This window comes from Lissotriton vulgaris, chromosome 2_1 (assembly GCF_964263255.1).
Source record: "Lissotriton vulgaris chromosome 2_1, aLisVul1.2, whole genome shotgun sequence".
NCBI lineage: Eukaryota > Metazoa > Chordata > Amphibia > Caudata > Salamandridae > Lissotriton > Lissotriton vulgaris.
In genome coordinates, this window is record NC_141687.1 from 169,998,147 (window position 1) to 170,010,842 (window position 12,696).

At 40.9% G+C, this 12,696-nt stretch overlaps 1 protein-coding gene across 1 annotated transcript in view; it reads right to left on the minus strand.

Annotated features, from left to right (window-relative positions):
• Positions 1-12,696, minus strand: part of LOC147729766 (caspase-1-like) — a 793,050-nt gene that overhangs the window by 560,878 nt on the left and 219,476 nt on the right. The window lies entirely within an intron of this gene.

The following is a 12,696-nucleotide window of genomic DNA, read 5'->3' on the forward strand; positions in this document are numbered from 1 at the left end:
CCAAATTATTGGGATGCCACCTCTCCATGTGGCGGATCATGGTAAAATTACCAAAAGAATATTTCTTTGAGGGATTGCCCCTGGAGAGAACTTTTTCACAAATAAGACAGGTGACTTTGGGGACTTTTTTTGGTCATGTGGAAAAGAAAAAAATTGCCAAATGAAGTGCACTTTGACGTGCCTTTGTCTTGGTTCTTCTGGGAGGAAGCGCCTTCGTTGTTGATCCTCCTCCTCTTCTTCCTCCTCTTCTTCTTGTCCTCCAAGAAACTGTGGTGGTGGACCTTCTTTTCTTGGTGGTGGGGGTGGTGGTGGGGGTGCACCAGCTGCAGCAACAAGTGATGCCATTGTTTCCTCCAAAATAGCTCTTGCTCTCTCAATGAAGAAAGTAAGAATGAGGAAAAAAGGAGGGGGCTTTCATTATTTGGAGAAAAAAAATGATGAGAACCAATGAAAAGTGTTATTTTCAAGTCACACGACCCGATGCGCTTACGTTACGCGCTCCGGCGCGCTTACGTTACGCACTCCGGGCCGCGCCGCGGAGCGCTTCCGGGTGCGTTTATGCAGTGCGTCAAAAGACACATCGCGCGGCTACGCGATACGTCACGCTTACGCGACGCGCCATAAGACGCATCACGTGGCTACGCAATACGTCACGCTTACGCAACGCGTCACAATGTTGTTTTCGATCGCGACATTGGCGCTAACGGGACGCTTCCCGGTTCGCGCTCCGGGGCGCTTCAAAATACTACGCTTTCCGGGGCGCTCCCCGGGGCGCGCACCGGGAGCGCTCCAAGACAAAAAAATGTTTTTTTTTAAAAATATGAAGAAAAAAAAATTGAAAAATTGAAAGGACTGGTAGCCCGATGTGCGTTTGCTATGTCTCAAGATATATGCTCCAGTTGTTTTTAAGAAAATTAACTTTTAAAAAATATATATTGGGCTACTTTGGGCTTTATATATGTTAGAGCCCAAATGTAGCCCAATGTAGCCCAATGTAGCCCAATGTAGCCCAAAGATGGCCACCAGAGACAAAAAAAAACAAATGTAGCCCAAATATCAGCCAGATGTAGCGCAACTATAGCCCAATGATAGTATGTACCAGAGTGTTCTAAAGAACAACTACAGCGGTAACAGTCTTACTTATAAAGTGAGACTTTTAGTTAGGAATTAGCATTAAAAAAACCTTTGAAATTCACTGAAAAAACCATAGGTTTCACACCAGTTATAGTTAGGAATTAGCATTTAAAAAAACCTATTAAATTCACTGAAAAAAACCATAGGTTTCACACCAGTTATAGTTACCTGGAAATTTTACTGGCATAAAACCATTGAAATTCCCACGTTATAGTCAGTTGGACTCACTATAACCTGCACGTGTAATGCACTGCTGATGACATCACATATTACATCACTCATGACATGGTCAGTGACATCACTCATGACATCACTGATGACACCACCCTTGTGACAGAGAGACTGACCTCCTTTCACTGTAAAGTAACCCTTGAAACAAATATTAAAAAATAGAAACTAACATTTTTAAAAAAGTGGAGATACCTATGCCAGTTACAACAACCAATTCAGTAATTCCACCATTGACATACACATCCACTCATTCAACAACTGTTCTATATAGTCAGTCACACATATACTCACTCATCATATGAAGTGAGACACCTATACATCCGTTAACACACCAACAGTGTTCCATAAGTTGCTCACACACATATTCACACATGCAAATAAAATATTGAACATCCATTTTTTTGCATATACAGCTATACACACACTACCACCTTACTTCTAAGGAAACTTACACATACTTACTCTCTTAAACAATCACTTATAGAAACACATACTTATTTAAACAAGAACTCTTTCAATCTCTGACTCTCACATATACTCACTTATTTACACCAATACTCACTTATACTAGATTAAAACATATGTAGTTACTGATAAAGGCACTAGTAAGACAGTCATTCACTTACTAACACATACATATACACACTCACTCACCCATACAGTCCGGCACATATGCTGTCTTCAAAACACATACAAACAGTGAGTCAGTCATTAATGCATCTGTGTGCTAAGTAACACCCCCACCAAATCATACAGACATTTATACTGATACTAAAAAACATCTAATAACCCATAGAAACACACATGTAGCTACTCACCAACCCATGCACCCACTTATACACAAAGTGAAACACTGATACAAACATTTAAATATTGAAACAATACTCGCTAATATATGTATTCACTATGATACACTTAACAAGCCAGTTAACCAATCATTTTATTTTTTTTAAAACATCCATTAAGACACTTATTTAAACATTTATTCTTCCATTGACCTTTACATATACATATATAAAACATGTTTATTTTTCAGAAAGGCACACATTCACTGGATGGTGTCATCAGTGATGTCATGAGTGATGTCACTGACCATGTCATGAGTGATATTATATGTGATGTCATCAGCAGTGCATTACACGCGCAAGTTATAGTGAGTCCAACTAACTATAACGTGGAAATTTCAATGGTTTTATGCCAGTAAAATTTCCAGGTAACTATAACTGGTGTGAAACCTATGGTTTTTTCAGTGAATTTAATAGGTTTTTTAAATGCTAATTCCTAACTATAACTGGTGTGAAACCTATGTTTTTTTCAGTGAATATATATATATATATATATATATATATATATATATATATATATTTTTTTTTTTTCAAACAAAAGAGGCGGCACAATCAGGATATTTTCTTAAGCCTTTTTAATCAAGACTTCACCCCACCAACGCGTTTCAGCCACAACTGGCCTTGCTCACGGTGAGCCAGGCCAGTTGTGGCTGAAACGCGTTGGTGGGGTGAAGTCTTGATTAAAAAGGCTTAAGAAAATATCCTGATTGTGCCGCCTCTTTTGTTTGAAAGAATTTTCTCTGGGTCTGGATCCGACCCCTGGGTGGAGCACACACTGCAGAGCGCTCTCACATGGCCTGAGGATCACTTTGCGTAAGGATATATATATATATATTTTTTTAAACCATCCTGCAAGGAAATTCAGAGTCATTACATTTTCTGAGACTATATATGTTGGTTTAGTGCCTATTTTTCTGTGGGAAGGTGTTATAATCTTTCTTTCTATAGTCACTTGGGATTAATTGTAATCCTACTACTAATATTATTTTGTATTATTTGTTTCTGCTCATCCTTGACCATGCAATTTGAACCACCTCTGAAGTTCCTCCAATCCAAAGGTGATTCTCGAATCCTCTGGTCCAGGTGGAAGGAGGAATTCTTAACTTACATGAAAGTCATTGATGGGGATAGGATGGGCAATGAGAGAAAAAAAGATATACTTCTTCATTGTTTAGGGTCCGAGGGTCAAGCTGTTTTTAGAACTCTACTTGTTGTACCAGGGGAACTGGATACCTTTGATGAAGCCCTGTTGCGCATGGAGACACGTTTTAAACCCACTACTAGTATAGCATTAAATAGATACAAGTTCTATACCAGATCGCAAAGGGATTACGAATCGTTTGATGATTTTTTAACTGCGCTTAGGACCCTAGTAGTCTCTTGTAACGTTGGTGTCATAGCTGACGAAAGGATAAGAGATCAGATAATCGTAAATGTTAAAAGTAAGAAAACTCAAGAGCTGTTATGGAATTTAGAGAATCCTAACTTACATGATACTATAGCTACTGCCAAAGCGTTTGAATAATCTGAGAAATGGATAAAGACCATTGAGGATGTAAATGACAAAGTTGATAGAAGCAACAAGTGCGTTGAAGAAGTTTGTGCTGTGAGCAACCCCTCCAAGATTCCTTACCAAATTAACAAAAATGACAAGTCCATTGTATGTTTTGGTTGTGGCAGTACCAACCATGTGGCATCATTTAAATGTTGCCCTACTATAGGTAAGAGTGTATCAAGTGTGGAACAGTGGGGCATTTAGTTGAGCTTGAACGGATGACCTTAAAAGGACAATTAGCAAAGGCAAAAGTATTCAGAGTAGATCCTATGAAATATCTTGTATAAAAGATATTCAGTCAATAGACAATGATCTTGTAAATGAACGAGGAATTGTAGTATCTGTTGTAGACATATGTTCTCTTGAAGAAACTTTAAGCTCACCTAAATGTGTTGTACATTTTCTACAAGTAGAATTGGAGCTGATGGCAGACTCTGGATCTCCTTGGTCCATTATTACAAAGGATTACTTCTAGGAAAGATTCACGAACATTGTGTCCATAAGGGATTTATCTCCTCCTGACATTATAGCTCAAGGTTTTGATGGTTCCACCAATGACATGATAGGATACATGGCTTCAGATGTCCATTTCAAAGAGATCTCGTTTGTTAAAGTATATGTAGCTAAAAAGAGAGTCAACGTGTTAGGTTGGAGGGATCAGTGGAGGTTAGGAATCATCCTTAATCTGCGTAGTAAACTGGTCATGGTAGTGGAAGAAGCTATAAGTTGTTGTAACACTGAAAAAGAGTTCCCTGAAGTGTTTTCTGATAACCTTGGAAGACTCAAAGGATTCACACATGTTATTAAACTAAAACAAGGAGCACTTCATGTCAAATAAAAACTCAGAAATGTGCCAATTAATGTAAGGGAAGAACTTAGTGAGGTTTTAAAAGGAATTTTAGATAAAGGTGTCATTGAAGAGGTGGAGTCCTCTGAGTGGGTATCTCCGGTTGTGTTAGCACGCAAACCTGACAACACTTTGAAGTTGTGCATTGACGTCAGGGCTCTTAATGCCAATATTTAAATTGATTGCCATCCATTGCCAAATATTAATGAGGTAGTAAACAAGTTGGGTGGTGCCACTGTTTTCTCCACTTTAGACCTTATGTCGGCGTATCATCAGAGAGAGTTGGCCCAAGCGTCACGTCACACGACTTAGTTCATCACTTCTCAAGGACTTTTCCAATTCAAACGGATGCCTGTTGGATTGGCATTTGCGGCTTCCGTATTCCAGAGATCCATGTGTCATCTTTTCAAAAACATGCAGTTATGTGTAAATGTTTCCAGGATGACATCCTTATATACTCACCTGATAAAGAAACTCATGCCAAGCACTTGAAGGAAGTCTGTTCCATTCTCAAAGAATATGGACTAACTCTCAAAAAGAGCATATGCAAACTGTTTCAATATTCGGTTGAATATCTCGGACGCACTCTGACTAAAGAGGGAGTTGTTCCCAAAAAAATCCCTGGTCAATGCCATTCTTAAGGCACCAGCTCCCGATTCAATGGACAAGTTACTGTGGTTCTCAGGTCTCATAGTAAGTTTATAATTAAATTTGCTTCAAAAATGGAACCCCTGAGAGAATTGATGAGGAAAAGTGCTGAGTTTGTCTGGGGTGAAAAGCAACAAGAGGCTTTTGATAACATAAAATCAGAGCCGATTGCTGCGCCTACGTTGAAACCATTTTGTATAGGAAAAACTTGTGCACTCACTGTGGATGCCAGTGCATATGGTTTGGAATGTGTGTTGTCTCAATATGCGGGGAAAAAATAACTGGAATGTTGCTTTTGCCTCCTCCACGCTTAACCTCACTGAGAGATGTTATGCAGTAATTGAAAGGGAATTGTTGGTGTGTGTATGGGGAGTAGAACATTTTAGGAACTATATTTGGGGTGCAAGTTTTGTTTTAAATACAGATCATAAGCCTTTAGTTTCTATATTGTCTCTGAGTGGTGGTGGTCTCAATGCCACAGCCCGTATTGCCAGACTGATGTCTCGATTACAAGAATACAATTTTACTGTCTAGTATGTCCCAGGGAAGTCCAATGTTACTGCAGACTGTTTATATGATGCCTTTATAGTGTGTGAAGACGAGGAGGTTATTGCTGACATTCTGAAGTTATGTAGGAAAAAATCAGTTCTATTTCTCAAGAAATGTGGAAAAGAGGCATGGATGAGGATGACCTTCTAAATCAGGTGGTAAATTATACGAGAATTTGTTGGCCTCCTAAGAATGAAGTTTCTGCTGAGCTTTTTCGTTTTTGGAAGATCTCCAACGAACTGGTCATAGAAGGTGATCTTATATTTAGGCAAGGGAAATGTATTCCACCTTTGTCCCTTCGCAGTCGCATTTTGTCCATGAGTCATGAAAGTCACTTGGGTATGTCCTCCTGAAGAGGCTTATAAGATCTATTTTTTGGTGGCCGGGATTAGACAGATATGTCGACAGAACAGTTAGAGGATGTCCTGAATTTGTGAGTAGCGAGAAAATGCTCAAATGCGATCCTGACCCTCATCCCTGTTAAATGGCCCAATTTTCCATGGCAAAAGGTAGGTCTAGATATTGCAGCCCCTTTAATTTTTTACCTGAAGATTCCAGTTTGGACTTAGTAATGGTAGATTACCATTCAAAATAGCCTGAGGTAAAATTAGTCCCACACGCCACCACCGAAAGTGTAATTGCATTTTTGAAGGAAGTTTTTGCCAGGGAGGGGTCCCCTGAGGTACTTATTTCAGATAATGGTGTACAATTGAAATCTCGTGAAATGACTGATTTCCTTAATTTTTGTAACATTAAGCATGTCACCAAAGCATTATATGAACCCGAAGGAAATGGCCAGGTGGAAAGGTATTATAGAGTTCCTAAACAGGACATTTTATGGGCACGTAATTATGGTTAAACCTGGAAGGATAAATTGAGAGAAGTTATGGTTATACCGTATAACTCCCTATTCAACCACCGAAATTTCTCCCTTCCGGTTGCTCAAAGGTAGAGAACCTGTATCAAAATGATGTCCTGGTGGTTAAAAAAAGCCATGAAAACTTTTGCTTCAGAAATTAGTCAAGATGATGTAGCTCACACAGTGAAACAAAAACAAGAGAGAAGTAAACTGTGCTATGATCTACGCATGAAAGTTAAAGTACCACATTTAGTGGTTGGAGAGTGGGTGAGAATAAAGAAACCTGGCACTGTTCCCAAAGGTGAGATGAAAATTGGTAAGCCCGTTAAGATTGTCAAGGTCAATCGTAACAGTGTGGTTACCCAGGATGGTAAGGTTTGGAATATTAAACGCGTTTCTAAGTGTATTACATTTCCTTTATAATCTTCAGAAAGGGGGAGATGTGTTACATTGCTTTGAATGTTCATCCACGTTTCCTTTTATTTCCCCTTTTCCTTTAATTGCTTTGTATACTTTTGATATCAACACATGCCTTGCAGTTAGTTATAACTTCATTTGGAATTGCACAGATTGTCATTCTGCTCTGGGATTTCTCTTCAAGCAGTACAGTGCCCTATCCATTAAACTGCTTCTACCTTCCATTGGACTCATTTGATTTTATTTAAAGGAATTTTACAAGGACATATTTAAAATCTAGCAGGAATAATGATCTTTCCTGAAAAAAAGGAAGAAAAGAAAATTGGATGGAAAAGTAGATCATCCACACTTGGGCATTTTTTAAATAATGAATACAGACCCCCCCCCCCCCCTCTCCACGAGCACACATACAAACACAATGTGACTGATCCCTCCTCCGGGTCAGAAGAGGACATAATGTGGGTATCAGAGGTGCATAGTACCTTGGACATTATCATATGAAACCCTTACGCCCACTGTTGGTGCTTGATATGGGTAGTAAAGGGGCACCACATAGCATTGAATTTGGCTACCTGATCCCAGATAATAGCAGTCAATATCACCATTGCGTGGATGGAACACACCACATTTTTAAAGAAGGAGAAGGTGGAGGTTGCTTCTACCTCTCTACACCACATACAACCAAGCCGCCAGGAGGAAGTGAGAAAGAAGGCGACCCATAGGAGTCAATGTGGGAGAAATTCTACTGTCCCCTTGGTCACCCAAGAAAGGTGTTGGTGGTTCTAGTGGAAGTTGAACGTTGGTTTTGGACTGCACTGTATGCTGAATCTCAACCCAGGATTTCAGATCACAGGGCATGACCACTATGTATGTAATAAACGCCCACTCTCTCCACACCCCTTCCAGCATAAATCTTAACTTCAAAACATCTTAGCCAGTCTAAGGGGTGTAAGGTACCAGCGAGTCAATATCTTGCAGGCTTTCTCATTACAGCATAAACAAATTGAAGATTCAGCCGCTCTTTGCCAGATGACACCCCCCCACCTCCCAAGTGTTGTCAGATATCTCCATAGCGAACTCCCTCATCCACTACTATGCATGCTTGCAAGGTGGGGTCATCTGTAAGAGGTAATGGTAGAGCTAAGATATGCCTTTGTGATGTATGTTAGTGAAATGAAGTGACTTGAAGAAGAGTGACTTGAAACAGAGTGACTATGTGGTGAACGTCGCGTGGGAGGGCCAAAGTGCGAGGGGCCCACCCGCCCAGTGCCCAGTGGAGTGCCTGAATCAGTCTAAAGCTGTTGCGTGGAATTACGACACATTTGGTGACCTATTCACACCTTGGCTGTAAATCACGATCTTTGTGGAAGTTGCCCAAGATAGGGGAATGCCCTGAGCCCAATGAAATACAATCAGGTGGGCCACACTTGTGGGAAAATCAGGATTGGGCATCAGAGGGGTGAGCCGGAAAGGGTAGGTAGGGAATGCCCTAAATTGGGGTACCTCTCTCTAATTAGTAAGGAGCAAAGATGTTAAAGTTAACAATGGGCGAGAGTTTGCCTCAGGAACCTTTGGAAGCCAGAGCAGCCCTGACAATGGGGAGCGAGAAAGTCAGGAAGCCCAGGCCACCCTCCAAAACAGGACTACTCAGAGTTGCTCATGCCACAAGTGGAGATTTGCCTCCCCATATAAAAACCACAAGTTTCGAGTGAATATGTTTACGGACCGAAAAAGGAAGGGCCAGTGGAAAAGTCTGGAGGACATACAACAACTGAGGCATTAAGTTCATTTTCACACTGTTGAGTCTGCTTAACCACGAGATCTCAAATTTCCCCCTGCGATATAAATCCTCGAAGAGGGCAGGGTATGACACTTTCTAGCAATAGCTGCATGGGACTGACTGAAAGCCCCTGTCTGATTGTGGTTTCTGTGCTGATAACATGAGCTCCGACAGCGCTGTAGTTAAGACCACAAAAATCACTCTTTCAATTTCAACAATGCTATTTTCAAACATCTGGTTTTTCAAATCCTTGTCTTTCAAACTTTTTTTCTAAAAAGGTCACTTCAAAGAACTTTCTTGGCAAACTAGTAATCTACTCATTGAAGTTAAAGCTCAAGACATCTTTAAACCCCATATTCTTCAAAATGATATTTTGACACTTAAATTAACCTTAGAATAATGAATGGTTGCTATCATTTACATTTTATTTTCTATAAACTATGCATTTTAAGTCTGCACGGACCACAAGCTGTTTGTCAGTGCATTTACTACCAAAGGCTCACTAAGTACCACATCCAGAGTTGCTAGGTGGTTGCTGGTGTTGGAAGGTTACAATGTTTCTATGAAATATCTTCTGAGTTTGATACATTTAGGGGATGATTGTTTATCTTGTCTAACTCTAAAAAAGGAATAGGAAGAGGATACAATGGAAGAGGGTGTAGTGTGGCTGTCAAATGTAATATTATTGGACAAGATTAGCGGTGTCTTTTGGAAAAATAGGATGACATCAAAGTGCATTAAGGAGCCTCTGGGCTCAGGGTCACCCGGCAAACAGGCGTTGAGTGAAACACTGCAGGCATACTGGTCAGTTAAAGATGAATTACGCATTCAAGAAGTAAAGTTAAAGCTAGCAAGGTGACTAATGGCCATTACCTCCCATCATGTTAAAGAGAGAAAATATGTGAGATGGGGCAAGAACGTCACTGGGAAAGAAGTTTAGTCAGTGGTAGGGCTGAGAATTGTTACTGATGGTGAGGGAGGACCTCAAAATACGAGACTGTGCTTATTGGGAATCTAGCAATAAAGCGGCGTTCAACAATAAACCACTGCTGTGTCCCAAAGAAGTACTTAACGTAAACTGGTCTTGGACATGATAAGGAATGTGAAAGGCTAGGGATAGGGGAAAGAGATCTTTTGGATCTGGCTGGGTATTACACTAAGTGGGTTGTTATGAAGGCGGTGTATCATACTTCCACACAAATTGTAGTTTTCAAAGGGCTCGTTTTGGGAAGAAAGAATCCGGTGACTGACAATGTGCCACAGTCAGACCAGATTTGGTGAGGAGGTTCCTAACTGAACCTGCCGTCCAACATCACAGGACTGGTTTCCAATGCCATAAGGCAAATTATATGGGAAAAATAATAAACACATGACAAAGGAGTATTTACAACTAGCGGTGATTAACAGGATTCCACGCAAAGTGTAGGACATGTTGTGGGCGTCCCGCACCACTATATCTATACTATCTATACTACTATTATAAAGAGAGAACACAAACCTTTGAGCCAGGTAAACTACAAAAGTAATGCACCAATCGCTACACCCAATACACCATTTAAAAGGGGATATGTGGCAGAAGGACATAGGCTATAGATATGTACATCATATACATTAAAAAAGCAAAAACGCCAAAAGTGGTAAAGTAGTCCCTTGGGGGCGTGGTCATGGCCGTGGGCTTCTCAAACAACAAATGTGGGATTTTACAGGGCCGTGCCAAGTGCAAATAACAAACATAGGCCAAGCGACGTCACAACACACTTACATATGCACACATAGAGCGGAAATGCGCATTCACTGAATTTAGAACGCACAATATGCAGACATAGAGCGGAAATGCGCTTTCAATGAATTTCTAACAAACATTTGCAAATCCCAACACATACAGCGGAAATGCGCTTTCAATGAATTTAAATTCATACATACTGCGCGATAACACCAATATACAAAAACAGCAGAGGTGTGCGCTATAAGAAATATACACACATTCGTTGCAGTTACCCAGACAACATTGAAGCCTTCGCATTAAAAACCGGGCGGGCCTTCCATCGACGAGGAGTGTCAAATGACGCCACACAGGGGGCAGGATTAATCGCATACTACACCAATCACAACGCACTAAAGAAAACACACACACGACTTCGGCTTACCAAAAAAAAAAGTCTTTAACCATTGGCCATTGACCAACGACGTCACAGGGGGATAAACACGAACAAAAAAAGCCGACATTTCTTAACGGAGAAACGCAATCGACTGCGCATTCACGAGACTTTCCTCACATCTTGCGGACAAGATAAAACGCCTACAATGAGACATACAAATAACGAAAATAACACAACTGCCCATAATCACTCGAGCACTGCCAGGACTTCACCACACAAATGACAAAACGAAAGGGAAACTTCTTTGAAGGGATACAAAAACGAACACACGGAAAGAGCCTTCGAAAGAAAAAAAAACATTAAACAGGTGACACTTTCCTCACATCTTGCGGACAACATAAAACGCGGAAAACAATACATACGAATTAAAAAAAAATTACAAGTGGGCCAAATCAGTTGAACAGGGCCAGGACTTGCACAGACAACTCTTCTGCCGGGCGGGCGGGGGCACTGAAGCAGCCTTTTGCTCCCGGACAACGTCGGGACGGGCTGCTAGTATTCAGTAAAGGGGATTTCTTCTTGTGTCTCTTTAAAAGGCAGACAACCAAGGAAAAAATGTCTGATTCCTGGTTGGGATTGAACCAGATGATTGAGGCTGATTGGAAAGAAATTATGAATAAGATACCCATCCACTAGATCCCACTACGACAACCAATAGGGAATGGTAAGAAGGTCACGAAAGGTAGGAGCTGTAGTGAAAGTCAAGAAATCTGAAACCTAAGGCTGTTACACATCTATTTGTACTCCCTCCATTAAAAATGCTTGTGTAGGTCAAAAAATTGTGCTACGTGCAAAAGCTCAGACATGGACAGAATGAGCTATGCTCAAAAGGGAAACACCTAATCCAAGAAAATAAGGGGCAGAAACCAGTTGAGGGTAAAATGTGCATAAAGGAAATCAGTGAAGAAGCGACAACCGATCAAATTGGTTGAATGATTTCATTTATGATTTGATGCATCTTTTCCCTTTGTGCCTCCTGGGCACATAATATGTTCTAAATGTCTTTTTCATGCTTCCATTATTATGTGATGTTGCCACGTTCCATTCTGCTCATTCCTATTTGTTTTGAGGCACTGGTATTTTTCTTTTTAATTTGGGAGGGCAATGTGTTGTGGTTCGCTCTACCTCTTACACTTTTCCCTCGTGGTTCCTTCCCACCATTGCCCTCTTCCATTACCCCCTATCCACCTCCACCTTGGGCCTGCCCCACCTCCCCCCATCTTATCTTTAGACTGTTCAGGGTCTGAGGTGATGTCCTGAAGGCGAGAGAGGTCATTGTTGGCTGCTTTGCTTGGATAGTGCTCGTCTTTCTAACAATTACTGAAATAGCTCTCCGGTGTGTCTGGCACTTTGTTCTCCACAACACATAGCAATGCCAGTTTGTCCCTCCCAAACATTCTCTATTGGAGAATTCCCAGCCTGGCCCACGCAGTTTTTCTCCAATGAAGTGTTACCAGCCTGCTCCTCTCATGCACTCCCTAAAATTGTGCTACCAGCCTATCTCTACTAGGTGTGGTGTAAGCAGTGCGAACCAGTCTATTCCTACCAAACATTCACTAAAGCAGTGTTACCTTGTGTGCCTCCCAAACACGCTAAGAGAGAATTACCAGACCGTCTATCCCATGCATGCTCTAAGAGAGTGCTACCAGCCTATCTCTACAAGCCATGCTCT